Below are 22620 nucleotides of genomic sequence, written 5' to 3'. Positions count from 1 at the left end.
TGTGCTACCTATGCTACTGAAGTTACTTTCAGTAGCATTACCTTCTCGACTCATTGGAACTTTGGACTTTACAGAATTAAACCAAGTCAATGGCTGTTCCACTGTAAATGGTACCAGGTAGGTTACTGAATCAAGCTTGCATTGGAGTATTCCATGCCACCTAGCACTCTACATGCAATATCTATACAGTTCCACATCAGTCTGAGTAGTTATGTACAGAAACTTATCACAAGATGCATTGAATAGAAAGTAATGCATTCAACTCAAAGGAGTGTACAGTTCAATTTTGCTGATAAGTACTATGTGCTAACATGATGTAAACATTGTTAGCACACTAACCATATGATTTAGAGTTGTCTGCAACCAATTTTTTGAGTGTGCTACCTATGCTACTGAAGTTATTTTCAGTAGCATTACCTTCTCTACTCATTGGAACTTTGGACTTTACAGAATTAAACCAAGTCAGTGGCTGTTCCACTGTAAATGGTACCAGGTATGTTACTGAATTCAACTTGCATTGGAGTATTCCATGCCATCTAGCACTCTACATGCAATATCTATACAGTTCCACATCAGTCTGAGTAGTTATGTACAGAAACTTATCACAAAATGCATTGAATAGAAAGTAATGCATTCAACTCAAAGGAGTGTACAGTTCAATTTTGCTGAGAACTACTATGTGCTAACATGATGTAAACATTGTTAGCACACTAACCATATGATTTAGAGTTGTCTGCAACCAATTTTTTGAGTGTGCTACCTATGCTCCAGAAGTTACTTTCAGTAACGTTACCTTCTCTACACATTGGAACTTTAGTCTTTCTAGAATTAAACCAAGTCAATGGCTGTTCCACTGTAAATGGTACCAGGTAGGTTCCTGAATTCAACTTGCATTGGAGTATTCCATGCCACCTAGCACTCTACATGCAATATCTATACAGTTCCACATCAGTCTGAGTAGTTATGTACAGAAACTTATCACAAAATGCATTGAATAGAAAGTAATGCATTCAACTCAAAGGAGTGTACAGTTCAATTTTGCTGATAAGTACTATGTGCTAACATGATGTAAACATTGTTAGCACACTAACCATATGATTTAGAGTTGTCTGCAACCAATTTTTTGAGTGTGCTACCTATGCTCCAGAAGTTACTTTCAGTAACGTTACCTCATCTACACATTGGAACTTTAGTCTTTCTAGAATTAAACCAAGTCAATGGCTGTTCCACTGTAAATGGTACCAGGTAGGTTCCTGAATTCAACTTGCATTGTAGTATTCCATGCCACCTAGCACTCTACATGCAATATCTATACAGTTCCACATCAGTCTGAGTAGTTATGTAGAGAAACTTATCACAAAATGCATTGAATAGAAAGTAATGCATTCAACTCAAAGGAGTGTACAGTTCAATTTTGCTGATAAGTACTATGTGCTAACATGATGTAAACGTTGTTAGCACACTAACCATATGATTTAGAGTTGTCTGCAACCAATTTTATGAGTGTGCTACCTATGCTACTGAAGTTACTTTCAGTAGCATTACCTTCTCTAGTCATTGGAATTTTAGAGTTTACAGAATTAAACCAAGTCAGTGGCTGTTCCACTGTAAATGGTACCAGGTATGTTACTGAATTCAACTTGCATTGGAGTATTCCATGCCATCTAGCACTCTACATGCAATATCTATACAGTTCCACATCAGTCTGAGTAGTTATGTACAGAAACTTATCACAAAATGCATTGAATAGAAAGTAATGCATTCAACTCAAAGGAGTGTACAGTTCAATTTTGCTGATAAGTACTATGTGCTAACATGATGTAAACGTTGTTAGCACACTAACCATATGATTTAGAGTTGTCTGCAACCAATTTTTTGAGTGTGCTACCTATGCTACTGAAGTTACTTTCAGTAGCATTACCTTCTCGACTCATTGGAACTTTGGACTTTACAGAATTAAACCAAGTCAATGGCTGTTCCACTGTAAATGGTACCAGGTAGGTTACTGAATCAAGCTTGCATTGGAGTATTCCATGCCACCTAGCACTCTACATGCAATATCTATACAGTTCCACATCAGTCTGAGTAGTTATGTACAGAAACTTATCACAAGATGCATTGAATAGAAAGTAATGCATTCAACTCAAAGGAGTGTACAGTTCAATTTTGCTGATAAGTACTATGTGCTAACATGATGTAAACATTGTTAGCACACTACCCATATGATTTAGAGTTGTCTGCAACCAATTTTTTGAGTGTGCTACCTATGCTACTGAAGTTATTTTCAGTAGCATTACCTTCTCTACTCATTGGAACTTTGGACTTTACAGAATTAAACCAAGTCAGTGGCTGTTCCACTGTAAATGGTACCAGGTATGTTACTGAATTCAACTTGCATTGGAGTATTCCATGCCATCTAGCACTCTACATGCAATATCTATACAGTTCCACATCAGTCTGAGTAGTTATGTACAGAAACTTATCACAAAATGCATTGAATAGAAAGTAATGCATTCAACTCAAAGGAGTGTACAGTTCAATTTTGCTGAGAACTACTATGTGCTAACATGATGTAAACATTGTTAGCACACTAACCATATGATTTAGAGTTGTCTGCAACCAATTTTTTGAGTGTGCTACCTATGCTACTGAAGTTACTTTCAGTAGCATTACCTTCTCGACTCATTGGAACTTTAGTCTTTCTAGAATTAAACCAAGTCAATGGCTGTTCCACTGTAAATGGTAGCAGGTAGGTTCCTGAATTCAACTTGCATTGGAGTATTCCATGCCATCTAGCACTCTACGTGCAATATCTATACAGTTCCACATCAGTCTGAGTAGTTATGTACAGAAACTTAAAACAAAATGCATTGAATAGAAAGTAATGCATTCAACTCAAAGGAGTGTACAGTTCAATTTTGCTGATAAGTACTATGTGCTAACATGATGTAAACGTTGCTAGCACACTAACCATATGATTTAGAGTTGTCTGCAACCAATTTTTTGAGTGTGCTACCTATGCTCCAGAAGTTACTTTCAGTAACGTTACATTCTCTACACTTTGGAACTTTAGTCTTTCTAGAATTAAACCAAGTCAATGGCTGTTCCACTGTAAATGGTACCAGGTAGGTTACTGAATCAAGCTTGCATTGGAGTATTCCATGCCACCTAGCACTCTACATGCAATATCTATACAGTTCCACATCAGTCTGAGTAGTTATGTACAGAAACTTATCACAAAATGCATTGAATAGAAAGTAATGCATTCAACTCAAAGGAGTGTACAGTTCAATTTTGCTGATAAGTACTATGTGCTAACATGATGTAAACATTGTTAGCACACTAACCATATGATTTAGAGTTGTCTGCAACCAATTTTTTGAGTGTGCTACCTATGCTACTGAAGTTACTTTCAGTAGCATTACCTTCTCGACTCATTGGAACTTTGGACTTTACAGAATTAAACCAAGTCAGTGGCTGTTCCACTGTAAATGGTACCAGGTAGGTTACTGAATCAAGTTTGCATTGGAGTATTCCATGCCACCTAGCACTCTACATGCAATATCTATACAGTTCCACATCAGTCTGAGTAGTTATGTACAGAAACTTATCACAAGATGCATTGAATAGAAAGTAATGCATTCAACTCAAAGGAGTGTACAGTTCAATTTTGCTGATAAGTACTATGTGCTAACATGATGTAAACATTGTTAGCACACTAACCATATGATTTAGAGTTGTCTGCAAACAATTTTTTGAGTGTGCTACCTATGCTACTGAAGTTATTTTCAGTAGCATTACCTTCTCTACACTTTGGAACTTTAGTCTTTCTAGAATTAAACCAAGTCAATGGCTGTTCCACTGTAAATGGTACCAGGTAGGTTACTGAATCAAGCTTGCATTGGAGTATTCCATGCCACCTAGCACTCTACATGCAATATCTATACAGTTCCACATCAGTCTGAGTAGTTATGTACAGAAACTTATCACAAAATGCATTGAATAGAAAGTAATGCATTCAACTCAAAGGAGTGTACAGTTCAATTTTGCTGATAAGTACTATGTGCTAACATGATGTAAACATTGTTAGCACACTAACCATATGATTTAGAGTTGTCTGCAACCAATTTTTTGAGTGTGCTACCTATGCTACTGAAGTTACTTTCAGTAGCATTACCTTCTCGACTCATTGGAACTTTGGACTTTACAGAATTAAACCAAGTCAATGGCTGTTCCACTGTAAATGGTACCAGGTAGGTTACTGAATCAAGCTTGCATTGGAGTATTCCATGCCACCTAGCACTCTACATGCAATATCTATACAGTTCCACATCAGTCTGAGTAGTTATGTACAGAAACTTATCACAAGATGCATTGAATAGAAAGTAATGCATTCAACTCAAAGGAGTGTACAGTTCAATTTTGCTGATAAGTACTATGTGCTAACATGATGTAAACATTGTTAGCACACTAACCATATGATTTAGAGTTGTCTGCAACCAATTTTTTGAGTGTGCTACCTATGCTACTGAAGTTACTTTCAGTAGCATTACCTTCTCGACTCATTGGAACTTTGGACTTTACAGAATTAAACCAAGTCAGTGGCTGTTCCACTGTAAATGGTACCAGGTATGTTACTGAATTCAACTTGCATTGGAGTATTCCATGCCATCTAGCACTCTACATGCAATATCTATACAGTTCCACATCAGTCTGAGTAGTTATGTACAGAAACTTATCACAAAATGCATTGAATAGAAAGTAATGCATTCAACTCAAAGGAGTGTACAGTTCAATTTTGCTGAGAACTACTATGTGCTAACATGATGTAAACATTGTTAGCACACTAACCATATGATTTAGAGTTGTCTGCAACCAATTTTTTGAGTGTGCTACCTATGCTCCAGAAGTTACTTTCAGTAACGTTACCTTCTCTACACATTGGAACTTTAGTCTTTCTAGAATTAAACCAAGTCAATGGCTGTTCCACTGTAAATGGTACCAGGTAGGTTCCTGAATTCAACTTGCATTGGAGTATTCCATGCCACCTAGCACTCTACATGCAATATCTATACAGTTCCACATCAGTCTGAGTAGTTATGTACAGAAACTTATCACAAAATGCATTGAATAGAAAGTAATGCATTCAACTCAAAGGAGTGTACAGTTCAATTTTGCTGATAAGTACTATGTGCTAACATGATGTAAACATTGTTAGCACACTAACCATATGATTTAGAGTTGTCTGCAACCAATTTTTTGAGTGTGCTACCGATGCTACTGAAGTTATTTTCAGTAGCATTACCTTCTCTACTCATTGGAACTTTGGACTTTACAGAATTAAACCAAGTCAGTGGCTGTTCCACTGTAAATGGTACCAGGTATGTTACTGAATTCAACTTGCATTGGAGTATTCCATGCCATCTAGCACTCTACATGCAATATCTATACAGTTCCACATCAGTCTGAGTAGTTATGTACACAAACTTATCACAAAATGCATTGAATAGAAAGTAATGCATTCAACTCAAAGGAGTGTACAGTTCAATTTTGCTGAGAACTACTATGTGCTAACATGATGTAAACATTGTTAGCACACTAACCATATGATTTAGAGTTGTCTGCAACCAATTTTTTGAGTGTGCTACCTATGCTCCAGAAGTTACTTTCAGTAACGTTACCTTCTCTACACATTGGAACTTTAGTCTTTCTAGAATTAAACCAAGTCAATGGCTGTTCCACTGTAAATGGTACCAGGTAGGTTCCTGAATTCAACTTGCATTGGAGTATTCCATGCCACCTAGCACTCTACATGCAATATCTATACAGTTCCACATCAGTCTGAGTAGTTATGTACAGAAACTTATCACAAAATGCATTGAATAGAAAGTAATGCATTCAACTCAAAGGAGTGTACAGTTCAATTTTGCTGATAAGTACTATGTGCTAACATGATGTAAACATTGTTAGCACACTAACCATATGATTTAGAGTTGTCTGCAACCAATTTTTTGAGTGTGCTACCTATGCTCCAGAAGTTACTTTCAGTAACGTTACATTCTCTACACTTTGGAACTTTAGTCTTTCTAGAATTAAACCAAGTCAATGGCTGATCCACTGTAAATGGTACCAGGTAGGTTACTGAATCAAGCTTGCATTGGAGTATTCCATGCCACCTAGCACTCTACATGCAATATCTATACAGTTCCACATCAGTCTGAGTAGTTATGTACAGAAACTTATCACAAAATGCATTGAATAGAAAGTAATGCATTCAACTCAAAGGAGTGTACAGTTCAATTTTGCTGATAAGTACTATGTGCTAACATGATGTAAACATTGTTAGCACACTAACCATATGATTTAGAGTTGTCTGCAACCAATTTTTTGAGTGTGCTACCTATGCTACTGAAGTTACTTTCAGTAGCATTACCTTCTCGACTCATTGGAACTTTGGACTTTACAGAATTAAACCAAGTCAGTGGCTGTTCCACTGTAAATGGTACCAGGTAGGTTACTGAATCAAGTTTGCATTGGAGTATTCCATGCCACCTAGCACTCTACATGCAATATCTATACAGTTCCACATCAGTCTGAGTAGTTATGTACAGAAACTTATCACAAGATGCATTGAATAGAAAGTAATGCATTCAACTCAAAGGAGTGTACAGTTCAATTTTGCTGATAAGTACTATGTGCTAACATGATGTAAACATTGTTAGCACACTAACCATATGATTTAGAGTTGTCTGCAACCAATTTTTTGAGTGTGCTACCTATGCTACTGAAGTTATTTTCAGTAGCATTACCTTCTCTACACTTTGGAACTTTAGTCTTTCTAGAATTAAACCAAGTCAATGGCTGTTCCACTGTAAATGGTACCAGGTAGGTTACTGAATCAAGCTTGCATTGGAGTATTCCATGCCACCTAGCACTCTACATGCAATATCTATACAGTTCCACATCAGTCTGAGTAGTTATGTACAGAAACTTATCACAAAATGCATTGAATAGAAAGTAATGCATTCAACTCAAAGGAGTGTACAGTTCAATTTTGCTGATAAGTACTATGTGCTAACATGATGTAAACATTGTTAGCACACTAACCATATGATTTAGAGTTGTCTGCAACCAATTTTTTGAGTGTGCTACCTATGCTACTGAAGTTACTTTCAGTAGCATTACCTTCTCGACTAATTGGAACTTTGGACTTTACAGAATTAAACCAAGTCAATGGCTGTTCCACTGTAAATGGTACCAGGTAGGTTACTGAATCAAGCTTGCATTGGAGTATTCCATGCCACCTAGCACTCTACATGCAATATCTATACAGTTCCACATCAGTCTGAGTAGTTATGTACAGAAACTTATCACAAGATGCATTGAATAGAAAGTAATGCATTCAACTCAAAGGAGTGTTTAGTTCAATTTTGCTGATAAGTACTATGTGCTAACATGATGTAAACATTGTTAGCACACTAACCATATGATTTAGAGTTGTCTGCAACCAATTTTTTGAGTGTGCTACCGATGCTACTGAAGTTATTTTCAGTAGCATTACCTTCTCTACTCATTGGAACTTTGGACTTTACAGAATTAAACCAAGTCAGTGGCTGTTCCACTGTAAATGGTACCAGGTATGTTACTGAATTCAACTTGCATTGGAGTATTCCATGCCATCTAGCACTCTACATGCAATATCTATACAGTTCCACATCAGTCTGAGTAGTTATGTACAGAAACTTATCACAAAATGCATTGAATAGAAAGTAATGCATTCAACTCAAAGGAGTGTACAGTTCAATTTTGCTGAGAACTACTATGTGCTAACATGATGTAAACATTGTTAGCACACTAACCATATGATTTAGAGTTGTCTGCAACCAATTTTTTGAGTGTGCTACCTATGCTCCAGAAGTTACTTTCAGTAACGTTACCTTCTCTACACATTGGAACTTTAGTCTTTCTAGAATTAAACCAAGTCAATGGCTGTTCCACTGTAAATGGTACCAGGTAGGTTCCTGAATTCAACTTGCATTGGAGTATTCCATGCCACCTAGCACTCTACATGCAATATCTATACAGTTCCACATCAGTCTGAGTAGTTATGTACAGAAACTTATCACAAAATGCATTGAATAGAAAGTAATGCATTCAACTCAAAGGAGTGTACAGTTCAATTTTGCTGATAAGTACTATGTGCTAACATGATGTAAACATTGTTAGCACACTAACCATATGATTTAGAGTTGTCTGCAACCAATTTTTTGAGTGTGCTACCTATGCTCCAGAAGTTACTTTCAGTAACGTTACCTCATCTACACATTGGAACTTTAGTCTTTCTAGAATTAAACCAAGTCAATGGCTGTTCCACTGTAAATGGTACCAGGTAGGTTCCTGAATTCAACTTGCATTGTAGTATTCCATGCCACCTAGCACTCTACATGCAATATCTATACAGTTCCACATCAGTCTGAGTAGTTATCTAGAGAAACTTATCACAAAATGCATTGAATAGAAAGTAATGCATTCAACTCAAAGGAGTGTACAGTTCAATTTTGCTGATAAGTACTATGTGCTAACATGATGTAAACGTTGTTAGCACACTAACCATATGATTTAGAGTTGTCTGCAACCAATTTTATGAGTGTGCTACCTATGCTACTGAAGTTACTTTCAGTAGCATTACCTTCTCTAGTCATTGGAATTTTAGAGTTTACAGAATTAAACCAAGTCAGTGGCTGTTCCACTGTAAATGGTACCAGGTATGTTACTGAATTCAACTTGCATTGGAGTATTCCATGCCATCTAGCACTCTACATGCAATATCTATACAGTTCCACATCAGTCTGAGTAGTTATGTACAGAAACTTATCACAAAATGCATTGAATAGAAAGTAATGCATTCAACTGAAAGGAGTGTACAGTTCAATTTTGCTGATAAGTACTATGTGCTAACATGATGTAAACGTTGTTAGCACACTAACCATATGATTTAGAGTTGTCTGCAACCAATTTTTTGAGTGTGCTACCTATGCTACTGAAGTTACTTTCAGTAGCATTACCTTCTCGACTCATTGGAACTTTGGACTTTACAGAATTAAACCAAGTCAATGGCTGTTCCACTGTAAATGGTACCAGGTAGGTTACTGAATCAAGCTTGCATTGGAGTATTCCATGCCACCTAGCACTCTACATGCAATATCTATACAGTTCCACATCAGTCTGAGTAGTTATGTACAGAAACTTATCACAAGATGCATTGAATAGAAAGTAATGCATTCAACTCAAAGGAGTGTACAGTTCAATTTTGCTGATAAGTACTATGTGCTAACATGATGTAAACATTGTTAGCACACTACCCATATGATTTAGAGTTGTCTGCAACCAATTTTTTGAGTGTGCTACCTATGCTACTGAAGTTATTTTCAGTAGCATTACCTTCTCTACTCATTGGAACTTTGGACTTTACAGAATTAAACCAAGTCAGTGGCTGTTCCACTGTAAATGGTACCAGGTATGTTACTGAATTCAACTTGCATTGGAGTATTCCATGCCATCTAGCACTCTACATGCAATATCTATACAGTTCCACATCAGTCTGAGTAGTTATGTACACAAACTTATCACAAAATGCATTGAATAGAAAGTAATGCATTCAACTCAAAGGAGTGTACAGTTCAATTTTGCTGAGAACTACTATGTGCTAACATGATGTAAACATTGTTAGCACACTAACCATATCATTTAGAGTTGTCTGCAACCAATTTTTTGAGTGTGCTACCTATGCTCCAGAAGTTACTTTCAGTAACGTTACCTTCTCTACACATTGGAACTTTAGTCTTTCTAGAATTAAACCAAGTCAATGGCTGTTCCACTGTAAATGGTACCAGGTAGGTTCCTGAATTCAACTTGCATTGGAGTATTCCATGCCACCTAGCACTCTACATGCAATATCTATACAGTTCCACATCAGTCTGAGTAGTTATGTACAGAAACTTATCACAGAATGCATTGAATAGAAAGTAATGCATTCAACTCAAAGGAGTGTACAGTTCAATTTTGCTGATAAGTACTATGTGCTAACATGATGTAAACATTGTTAGCACACTAACCATATGATTTAGAGTTGTCTGCAACCAATTTTTTGAGTGTGCTACCTATGCTCCAGAAGTTACTTTCAGTAACGTTACCTCATCTACACATTGGAACTTTAGTCTTTCTAGAATTAAACCAAGTCAATGGCTGTTCCACTGTAAATGGTACCAGGTAGGTTCCTGAATTCAACTTGCATTGTAGTATTCCATGCCACCTAGCACTCTACATGCAATATCTATACAGTTCCACATCAGTCTTAGTTATGTAGAGAAACTTATCACAAAATGCATTGAATAGAAAGTAATGCATTCAACTCAAAGGAGTGTACAGTTCAATTTTGCTGATAAGTACTATGTGCTAACATGATGTAAACATTGTTAGCACACTAACCATATGAATTAGAGTTGTCTGCAACCAATTTTTTGAGTGTGCTACCTATGCTACTGAAGTTACTTTCAGTAGCATTACCTTCTCTACATTGGAATTTTAGACTTTACAGAATTAAACCAAGTCAATGGCTGTTCCACTGTAAATGGTACCAGGTAGGTTACGGAATTCAGCTTGCATTGGAGTATTCCATGGCACCTAGCACTCTACATGCAATATCTATACAGTTCCACATCAGTCTGAGTAGTTATGTACAGAAACTTATCACAAAATGCATTGAATAGAAAGTAATGCATTCAACTCAAAGGAGTGTACAGTTCAATTTTGCTGAGAACTACTATGTGCTAACATGATGTAAACATTGTTAGCACACTAACCATATGATTTAGAGTTGTCTGCAACCAATTTTTTGAGTGTGCTACCTATGCTACTGAAGTTATTTTCAGTAGCATTACCTTCTCTACACTTTGGAACTTTAGTCTTTCTAGAATTAAAGCAAGTCAATGGCTGTTCCACTGTAAATGGTACCAGGTAGGTTACTGAATCAAGCTTGCATTGGAGTATTCCATGCCACCTAGCACTCTACATGCAATATCTATACAGTTCCACATCAGTCTGAGTAGTTATGTACAGAAACTTATCACAAAATGCATTGAATAGAAAGTAATGCATTCAACTCAAAGGAGTGTACAGTTCAATTTTGCTGATAAGTACTATGTGCTAACATGATGTAAACATTGTTAGCACACTAACCATATGATTTAGAGTTGTCTGCAACCAATTTTTTGAGTGTGCTACCTATGCTACTGAAGTTACTTTCAGTAGCATTACCTTCTCGACTCATTGGAACTTTGGACTTTACAGAATTAAACCAAGTCAATGGCTGTTCCACTGTAAATGGTACCAGGTAGGTTACTGAATCAAGCTTGCATTGGAGTATTCCATGCCACCTAGCACTCTACATGCAATATCTATACAGTTCCACATCAGTCTGAGTAGTTATGTACAGAAACTTATCACAAGATGCATTGAATAGAAAGTAATGCATTCAACTCAAAGGAGTGTACAGTTCAATTTTGCTGATAAGTACTATGTGCTAACATGATGTAAACATTGTTAGCACACTAACCATATGATTTAGAGTTGTCTGCAACCAATTTTTTGAGTGTGCTACCTATGCTCCAGAAGTTACTTTCAGTAACGTTACCTTCTCTACACATTGGAACTTTAGTCTTTCTAGAATTAAACCAAGTCAATGGCTGTTCCACTGTAAATGGTACCAGGTAGGTTCCTGAATTCAACTTGCATTGGAGTATTCCATGCCACCTAGCACTCTACATGCAATATCTATACAGTTCCACATCAGTCTGAGTAGTTATGTACAGAAACTTATCACAAAATGCATTGAATAGAAAGTAATGCATTCAACTCAAAGGAGTGTACAGTTCAATTTTGCTGATAAGTACTATGTGCTAACATGATGTAAACATTGTTAGCACACTAACCATATGATTTAGAGTTGTCTGCAACCAATTTTTTGAGTGTGCTACCTATGCTCCAGAAGTTACTTTCAGTAACGTTACCTCATCTACACATTGGAACTTTAGTCTTTCTAGAATTAAACCAAGTCAATGGCTGTTCCACTGTAAATGGTACCAGGTAGGTTCCTGAATTCAACTTGCATTGTAGTATTCCATGCCACCTAGCACTCTACATGCAATATCTATACAGTTCCACATCAGTCTGAGTAGTTATGTAGAGAAACTTATCACAAAATGCATTGAATAGAAAGTAATGCATTCAACTCAAAGGAGTGTACAGTTCAATTTTGCTGATAAGTACTATGTGCTAACATGATGTAAACGTTGTTAGCACACTAACCATATGATTTAGAGTTGTCTGCAACCAATTTTATGAGTGTGCTACCTATGCTACTGAAGTTACTTTCAGTAGCATTACCTTCTCTAGTCATTGGAATTTTAGAGTTTACAGAATTAAACCAAGTCAGTGGCTGTTCCACTGTAAATGGTACCAGGTATGTTACTGAATTCAACTTGCATTGGAGTATTCCATGCCATCTAGCACTCTACATGCAATATCTATACAGTTCCACATCAGTCTGAGTAGTTATGTACAGAAACTTATCACAAAATGCATTGAATAGAAAGTAATGCATTCAACTCAAAGGAGTGTACAGTTCAATTTTGCTGATAAGTACTATGTGCTAACATGATGTAAACGTTGTTAGCACACTAACCATATGATTTAGAGTTGTCTGCAACCAATTTTTTGAGTGTGCTACCTATGCTACTGAAGTTACTTTCAGTAGCATTACCTTCTCGACTCATTGGAACTTTGGACTTTACAGAATTAAACCAAGTCAATGGCTGTTCCACTGTAAATGGTACCAGGTAGGTTACTGAATCAAGCTTGCATTGGAGTATTCCATGCCACCTAGCACTCTACATGCAATATCTATACAGTTCCACATCAGTCTGAGTAGTTATGTACAGAAACTTATCACAAGATGCATTGAATAGAAAGTAATGCATTCAACTCAAAGGAGTGTACAGTTCAATTTTGCTGATAAGTACTGTGTGCTAACATGATGTAAACATTGTTAGCACACTACCCATATGATTTAGAGTTGTCTGCAACCAATTTTTTGAGTGTGCTACCTATGCTACTGAAGTTATTTTCAGTAGCATTACCTTCTCTACTCATTGGAACTTTGGACTTTACAGAATTAAACCAAGTCAGTGGCTGTTCCACTGTAAATGGTACCAGGTATGTTACTGAATTCAACTTGCATTGGAGTATTCCATGCCATCTAGCACTCTACATGCAATATCTATACAGTTCCACATCAGTCTGAGTAGTTATGTACAGAAACTTATCACAAAATGCATTGAATAGAAAGTAATGCATTCAACTCAAAGGAGTGTACAGTTCAATTTTGCTGAGAACTACTATGTGCTAACATGATGTAAACATTGTTAGCACACTAACCATATCATTTAGAGTTGTCTGCAACCAATTTTTTGAGTGTGCTACCTATGCTCCAGAAGTTACTTTCAGTAACGTTACCTTCTCTACACATTGGAACTTTAGTCTTTCTAGAATTAAACCAAGTCAATGGCTGTTCCACTGTAAATGGTACCAGGTAGGTTCCTGAATTCAACTTGCATTGGAGTATTCCATGCCACCTAGCACTCTACATGCAATATCTATACAGTTCCACATCAGTCTGAGTAGTTATGTACAGAAACTTATCACAAAATGCATTGAATAGAAAGTAATGCATTCAACTCAAAGGAGTGTACAGTTCAATTTTGCTGATAAGTACTATGTGCTAACATGATGTAAACATTGTTAGCACACTAACCATATGATTTAGAGTTGTCTGCAACCAATTTTTTGAGTGTGCTACCTATGCTCCAGAAGTTACTTTCAGTAACGTTACCTCATCTACACATTGGAACTTTAGTCTTTCTAGAATTAAACCAAGTCAATGGCTGTTCCACTGTAAATGGTACCAGGTAGGTTACAGTATTCAGCTTGCATTGGAGTATTCCATGCCACCTAGCACTCTACATGCAATATCTATACAGTTCCACATCAGTCTGAGTAGTTATGTACAGAAACTTATCACAAAATGCATTGAATAGAAAGTAATGCATTCAACTCAAAGGAGTGTACAGTTCAATTTTGCTGATAAGTACTATGTGCTAACATGATGTAAACATTGTTAGCACACTAACCATATGATTTAGAGTTGTCTGCAACCAATTTTTTGAGTGTGCTACCTATGCTACTGAAGTTACTTTCAGTAGCATTACCTTCTCTACTCATTGGAATTTTAGAGTTTACAGAATTAAACCAAGTCAATGGCTGTTCCACTGTAAATGGTACCAGGTAGGTTACTGAATTCAGATTGCATTGGAGTATTCCATGGCACCTAGCACTCTACATGCAATATCTATACAGTTCCACATCAGTCTGAGTAGTTATGTACAGAAACTTATCACAAAATGCATTGAATAGAAAGTAATGCATTCAACTCAAAGGAGTGTACAGTTCAATTCTGCTGAGAACTACTATGTGCTAACATGATGTAAACATTGTTAGCACACTAACCATATGATTTAGAGTTGTCTGCAACCAATTTTTTGAGTGTGCTACCTATGCTCCAGAAGTTACTTTCAGTAACGTTACCTTCTCTACACATTGGAACTTTAGTCCTTCTAGAATTAAACCAAGTCAATGGCTGTTCCACTGTAAATGGTACCAGGTAGGTTACTGAATCAAGCTTGCATTGGAGTATTCCATGCCACCTAGCACTCTACATGCAATATCTATACAGTTCCACATCAGTCTGAGTAGTTATGTACAGAAACTTATCACAAAATGCATTGAATAGAAAGTAATGCATTCAACTCAAAGGAGTGTACAGTTCAATTCTGCTGAGAACTACTATGTGCTAACATGATGTAAACATTGTTAGCACACTAACCATATGATTTAGAGTTGTCTGCAACCAACTTTATGAGTGCGCTACCTATGCTCCAGAAGTTACTTTCAATAACGTTACCTTCTCTACACATTGGAACTTTAGTCTTTCTAGATATAACCAAGTCAATGGCTGTTCCACTGTAAATGGTACCAGGTAGGTTACTGAATCAAGCTTGCATTGGAGTATTGCATGCCACCTAGCACTCTACATGCAATATCTATTCAGTTCCACATCAGTCTGAGTAGTTATGTACACAAACTTATCACAAAATGCATTGAATAGAAAGTAATGCATTCAACTCAAAGGAGTGTACAGTTCAATTTTGCTGAGAACAACTATGTGCTAACATGATGTAAACATTGTTAGCACACTAACCATATGATTTAGAGTTGTCTGCAACCAATTTTATGAGTGTGCTACCTATGCTCCAGAAGTTACTTTCAGTAACGTTACCTTCTCTACACATTGGAACTTTAGTCTTTCTAGAATTAAACCAAGTCAATGGCTGTTCCACTGTAAATGGTACCAGGTAGGTTCCTGAATTCAACTTGCATTGGAGTATTCCATGCCACCTAGCACTCTACATGCAATATCTATACAGTTCCACATCAGTCTGAGTAGTTATGTACAGAAACTTATCACAAAATGCATTGAATAGAAAGTAATGCATTCAACTCAAAGGAGTGTACAGTTCAATTTTGCTGATAAGTACTATGTGCTAACATGATGTAAACGTTGTTAGCTCACTAACCATATGATTTAGAGTTGTCTGCAACCAATTTTTTGAGTGTGCTACCTATGCTACTGAAGTTACTTTCAGTAGCATTACCTTCTCTAGTCATTGGAATTTTAGAGTTTACAGAATTAAACCAAGTCAATGGCTGTTCCACTGTAAATGGTACCAGGTAGGTTACTGAATTCAGCTTGCATTGGAGTATTCCATGGCACCTAGCACTCTACATGCAATATCTATACAGTTTCACATCAGTCTGAGTAGTTATGTACAGAAACTTATCACAAAATGCATTGAATAGAAAGTAATGCATTCAACTCAAAGGAGTGTACAGTTCAATTCTGCTGAGAACTACTATGTGCTAACATGATGTAAACATTGTTAGCACACTAACCATATGATTTAGAGTTGTCTGCATCCAATTTTTTGAGTGTGCTACCTATGCTCCAGAAGTTACTTTCAGTAACGTTACCTTCTCTACACATTGGAACTTTAGTCTTTCTAGAATAAAACCAAGTCAATGGCTGTTCCACTGTAAATGGTACCAGGTAGGTTACTGAATCAAGCTTGCATTGGAGTATTCCATGCCACCTAGCACTCTACATGCAATATCTATACAGTTCCAATCAGTCTGAGTAGTTATGTACAGAAACTTATCACAAAATGCATTGAATAGAAAGTAATGCATTCAACTCAAAGGAGTGTACAGTTCAATTCTGCTGAGAACTACTATGTGCTAACATGATGTAAACATTGTTAGCACACTAACCATATGATTTAGAGTTGTCTGCAACCAATTTTTTGAGTGTGCTACCTATGCTCCAGAAGTTACTTTCAGTAACGTTACCTTCTCTACACATTGGAACTTTAGTCTTTCTAGAATTAAACCAAGTCAATGGCTGTTCCACTGTAAATGGTACCAGGTAGGTTACTGAATCAAGCTTGCATTGGAGTATTCCATGCCACCTAGCACTCTACATGCAATATCTATACAGTTCCAATCAGTCTGAGTAGTTATGTACAGAAACTTATCACAAAATGCATTGAATAGAAAGTAATGCATTCAACTCAAAGGAGTGTACAGTTCAATTTTGCTGATAAGTACTATGTGCTAACATGATGTAAACATTGTTAGCACACTAACCATATGATTTAGAGTTGTCTGCAACCAATTTTTTGAGTGTGCTACCTATGCTACTGAAGTTACTTTCAGTAGCATTACCTTCTCTACTCATTGGAACTTTGGACTTTACAGAATTAAACCAAGTCAATGGCTGTTCCACTGTAAATGGTACCAGGTATGTTACTGAATTCAACTTGCATTGGAGTATTCCATGCCATCTAGCACTCTACATGCAATATCTATACAGTTCCACATCAGTCTGAGTAGTTATGTACAGAAACTTATCACAAAATGCATTGAATAGAAAGTAATGCATTCAACTCAAAGGAGTGTACAGTTCAATTTTGCTGAGAACTACTATGTGCTAACATGATGTAAACATTGTTAGCACACTAACCATATGATTTAGAGTTGTCTGCAACCAATTTTTTGAGTGTGCTACCTATGCTCCAGAAGTTACTTTCAGTAACGTTACCTTCTCTACACATTGGAACTTTAGTCTTTCTAGAATTAAACCAAGTCAATGGCTGTTCCACTGTAAATGGTACCAGGTAGGTTACAGTATTCAGCTTGCATTGGAGTATTCCATGCCACCTAGCACTCTACATGCAATATCTATACAGTTCCACATCAGTCTGAGTAGTTATGTACAGAAACTTATCACAAAATGCATTGAATAGAAAGTAATGCATTCAACTCAAAGGAGTGTACAGTTCAATTTTGCTGATAAGTACTATGTGCTAACATGATGTAAACATTGTTAGCACACTAAACATATGATTTAGAGTTGTCTGCAACCAATTTTATGAGTGTGCTACCTATGCTCCAGAAGTTACTTCAGTAACGTTAACTTCTCTACACATTGGAACTTTAGTCTTTCTAGAATTAAACCAAGTCAATGGCTGTTCCACTGTAAAATGTACCAGGTAGGTTACTGAATCAAGCTTGCATTGGAGTATTCCATGCCACCTAGCACTCTACATGCAATATCTATACAGTTCCACATCAGTCTGAGTAGTTATGTACACAAACTTATCACAAAATGCATTGAATAGAAAGTAATGCATTCAACTCAAAGGAGTCTACAGTTCAATTTTGCTGAGAACAACTATGTGCTAACATGATGTAAACATTGTTAGCACACTAAACATATGATTTAGAGTTGTCTGCAACCAATTTTTTCAGTGTGCTACCTATGCCCCAGAAGTTACTTTCAGTAACGTTACCTTCTCTACACATTGAAACTTCAGTCTTTCTAGAATTAAACGAAGTCAATGGCTGTTCCACTGTAAATGGTACCAGGTAGGTTACAGTATTCAGCTTGCATTGGAGTATTCCATGCCACCTAGCACTCTACATGCAATAACTATACAGTTCCACATCAGTCTGAGTAGTTATGTACAGAAACTTATCACAAAATGCATTGAATAGAAAGTAATGCATTCAACTCAAAGGAGTGTACAGTTCAATTTTGCTGATAAGTACTATGTGCTAACATGATGTAAACATTGTTAGCACACTAACCATATGATTTAGAGTTGTCTGCAACCAATTTTTTGAGTGTGCTACCTATGCTACTGAAGTTACTTTCAGTAGTATTACCTTCTCTACTCATTGGAACTTTGGACTTTACAGAATTAAACCAAGTCAATGGCTGTTCCACTGTAAATGGTACCAGGTAGGTTACTGAATTCAGCTTGCATTGGAGCATTCCATGGCACCTAGCACTCTACATGATATATCTATACAGTTCCACATCAGTCTGAGTAGTTATGTACAGAAACTTATCACAAAATGCATTGAATAGAAAGTAATGCATTCAACTCAAAGGAGTGTACAGTTCAATTCTGCTGAGAACTACTATGTGCTAACATGATGTAAACATTGTTAGCACACTAACCATATGATTTAGAGTTGTCTGCAACCAATTTTTTGAGTGTGCTACCTATGCTCCAGAAGTTACTTTCAGTAACGTAACCTTCTCTACACATTGGAACTTTAGTCTTTCTAGAATTAAACCAAGTCAATGGCTGTTCCACTGTAAAAGGTACCAGGTAGGTTACTGAATCAAGCTTGCATTGGAGTATTCCATGCCACCTAGCACTCTACATGCAATATCTATACAGTTCCACATCAGTCTGAGTAGTTATGTACACAAACTTATCACAAAATGCATTGAATAGAAAGTAATGCATTCAACTCAAAGGAGTGTACAGTTCAATTCTGCTGAGAACTACTATGTGCTAACATGATGTAAACATTGTTAGCACACTAACCATATGATTTAGAGTTGTCTGCAACCAATTTTTTGAGTGTGCTACCTATGCTCCAGAAGTTACTTTCAGTAACGTAACCTTCTCTACACATTGGAACTTTAGTCTTTCTAGAATTAAACCAAGTCAATGGCTGTTCCACTGTAAAAGGTACCAGTTAGGTTACTGAATCAAGCTTGCTTTGGAGTATTCCATGCCACCTACCACTCTACATGCAATATCTATACAGTTCCACATCAGTCTGAGTAGTTATGTACACAAACTTATCACAAAATGCATTGAATAGAAAGTAATGCATTCAACTCAAAGGAGTCTACAGTTCAATTTTGCTGAGAACAACTATGTGCTAACATGATGTAAACATTGTTAGCACACTAAACATATGATTTAGAGTTGTCTGCAAACAATTTTATGAGTGTGCTACCTATGCTCCAGAATTTACTTTCAGTAACGTTACCTTCTCTACACATTGGAACTTTAGTCTTTCCAGAATTAAACCAAGTCAATGGCTGTTCCACTGTAAATGGTACCAGGTAGGTTCCTGAATTCAACTTGCATTGGAGTATTCCATGCCACCTAGCACTCTACATGCAATATCTATACAGTTCCACATCAGTCTGAGTAGTTATGTACAGAAACTTATCACAAAATGCATTGAATAGAAAGTAATGCATTCAACTCAAAGGAGTGTACAGTTCAATTTTGCTGATAAGTACTATGTGCTAACATGATGTAAACATTGTTAGCACACTAACCATATGAATTAGAGTTGTCTGCAACCAATTTTTTGAGTGTGCTACCTATGCTACTGAAGTTACTTTCAGTAGCATTACCTTCTCTACATTGGAATTTTAGACTTTACAGAATTAAACCAAGTCAATGGCTGTTCCACTGTAAATGGTACCAGGTAGGTTACGGAATTCAGCTTGCATTGGAGTATTCCATGGCACCTAGCACTCTACATGCAATATCTATACAGTTCCACATCAGTCTGAGTAGTTATGTACACAAACTTATCACAAAATGCATTGAATAGAAAGTAATGCATTCAACTCAAAGGAGTGTACAGTTCAATTTTGCTGATACGTGCTATGTGCTAACATGATGTAAACATTGTTAGCACACTAACCATATGCTTTAGAGTTGTCTGCAACCAATTTTTTGAGTGTGCTACCTATGCTACTGAAGTTACTTTCAGTAGCATTACCTTCTCTACTCATTGGAATTTTAGACTTTACAGAATTAAACCAAGTCAATGGCTGTTCCACTGTAAATGGTACCAGGAATGTTACTGAATTAAACTTGCATTGGAGTATTCCATGCCATCTAGCACTCTACATGCAATATCTATACAGTTCCACATCCGTCTGAGTAGTTATGTACAGAAACTTATCACAAAATGCATTGAATAGAAAGTAATGCATTCAACTCAAAGGAGTGTACAGTTCAATTTTGCTGAGAACTACTATGTGCTAACATGATGTAAACATTGTTAGCACACTAACCATATGATTTAGAGTTGTCTGCAACCAATTTTTTGAGTGTGCTACCTATGCTCCAGAAGTTACTTTCAGTAACGTTACCTTCTCTACACATTGGAACTTTAGTCTTTCTAGAATTAAACCAAGTCAATGGCTGTTCCACTGTAAATGGTACCAGGTAGGTTACAGTATTCAGCTTGCATTGGAGTATTCCATGCCACCTAGCACTCTACATGCAATATCTATACAGTTCCACATCAGTCTGAGTAGTTATGTACAGAAACTTATCACAAAATGCATTGAATAGAAAGTAATGCATTCAACTCAAAGGAGTGTACAGTTCAATTTTGCTGATAAGTACTATGTGCTAACATGATGTAAACATTGTTAGCACACTAAACATATGATTTAGAGTTGTCTGCAACCAATTTTATGAGTGTGCTACCTATGCTCCAGAAGTTACTTCAGTAACGTTAACTTCTCTACACATTGGAACTTTAGTCTTTCTAGAATTAAACCAAGTCAATGGCTGTTCCACTGTAAAATGTACCAGGTAGGTTACTGAATCAAGCTTGCATTGGAGTATTCCATGCCACCTAGCACTCTACATGCAATATCTATACAGTTCCACATCAGTCTGAGTAGTTATGTACAGAAACTTATCACAAAATGCATTGAATAGAAAGTAATGCATTCAACTCAAAGGAGTCTACAGTTCAATTTTGCTGAGAACAACTATGTGCTAACATGATGTAAACATTGTTAGCACACTAAACATATGATTTAGAGTTGTCTGCAACCAATTTTTTCAGTGTGCTACCTATGCCCCAGAAGTTACTTTCAGTAACGTTACCTTCTCTACACATTGAAACTTCAGTCTTTCTAGAATTAAACCAAGTCAATGGCTGTTCCACTGTAAATGGTACCAGGTAGGTTACAGTATTCAGCTTGCATTGGAGTATTCCATGCCACCTAGCACTCTACATGCAATAACTATACAGTTCCACATCAGTCTGAGTAGTTATGTACAGAAACTTATCACAAAATGCATTGAATAGAAAGTAATGCATTCAACTCAAAGGAGTGTACAGTTCAATTTTGCTGATAAGTACTATGTGCTAACATGATGTAAACATTGTTAGCACACTAACCATATGAATTAGAGTTGTCTGCAACCAATTTTTTGAGTGTGCTACCTATGCTACTGAAGTTACTTTCAGTAGCATTACCTTCTCTACATTGGAATTTTAGACTTTACAGAATTAAACCAAGTCAATGGCTGTTCCACTGTAAATGGTACCAGGTAGGTTACGGAATTCAGCTTGCATTGGAGTATTCCATGGCACCTAGCACTCTACATGCAATATCTATACAGTTCCACATCAGTCTGAGTAGTTATGTACACAAACTTATCACAAAATGCATTGAATAGAAAGTAATGCATTCAACTCAAAGGAGTGTACAGTTCAATTTTGCTGATACGTGCTATGTGCTAACATGATGTAAACATTGTTAGCACACTAACCATATGCTTTAGAGTTGTCTGCAACCAATTTTTTGAGTGTGCTACCTATGCTACTGAAGTTACTTTCAGTAGCATTACCTTCTCTACTCATTGGAATTTTAGACTTTACAGAATTAAACCAAGTCAATGGCTGTTCCACTGTAAATGGTACCAGGAATGTTACTGAATTAAACTTGCATTGGAGTATTCCATGCCATCTAGCACTCTACATGCAATATCTATACAGTTCCACATCCGTCTGAGTAGTTATGTACAGAAACTTATCACAAAATGCATTGAATAGAAAGTAATGCATTCAACTCAAAGGAGTGTACAGTTCAATTTTGCTGAGAACTACTATGTGCTAACATGATGTAAACATTGTTAGCACACTAACCATATGATTTAGAGTTGTCTGCAACCAATTTTTTGAGTGTGCTACCTATGCTCCAGAAGTTACTTTCAGTAACGTTACCTTCTCTACACATTGGAACTTTAGTCTTTCTAG

The sequence above is a fragment of the Hypanus sabinus genome, unplaced genomic scaffold (assembly GCF_030144855.1).
Source record: "Hypanus sabinus isolate sHypSab1 unplaced genomic scaffold, sHypSab1.hap1 H_3, whole genome shotgun sequence".
Lineage (NCBI taxonomy): Eukaryota > Metazoa > Chordata > Chondrichthyes > Myliobatiformes > Dasyatidae > Hypanus > Hypanus sabinus.
This window is presented reverse-complemented; position numbering follows the sequence as displayed.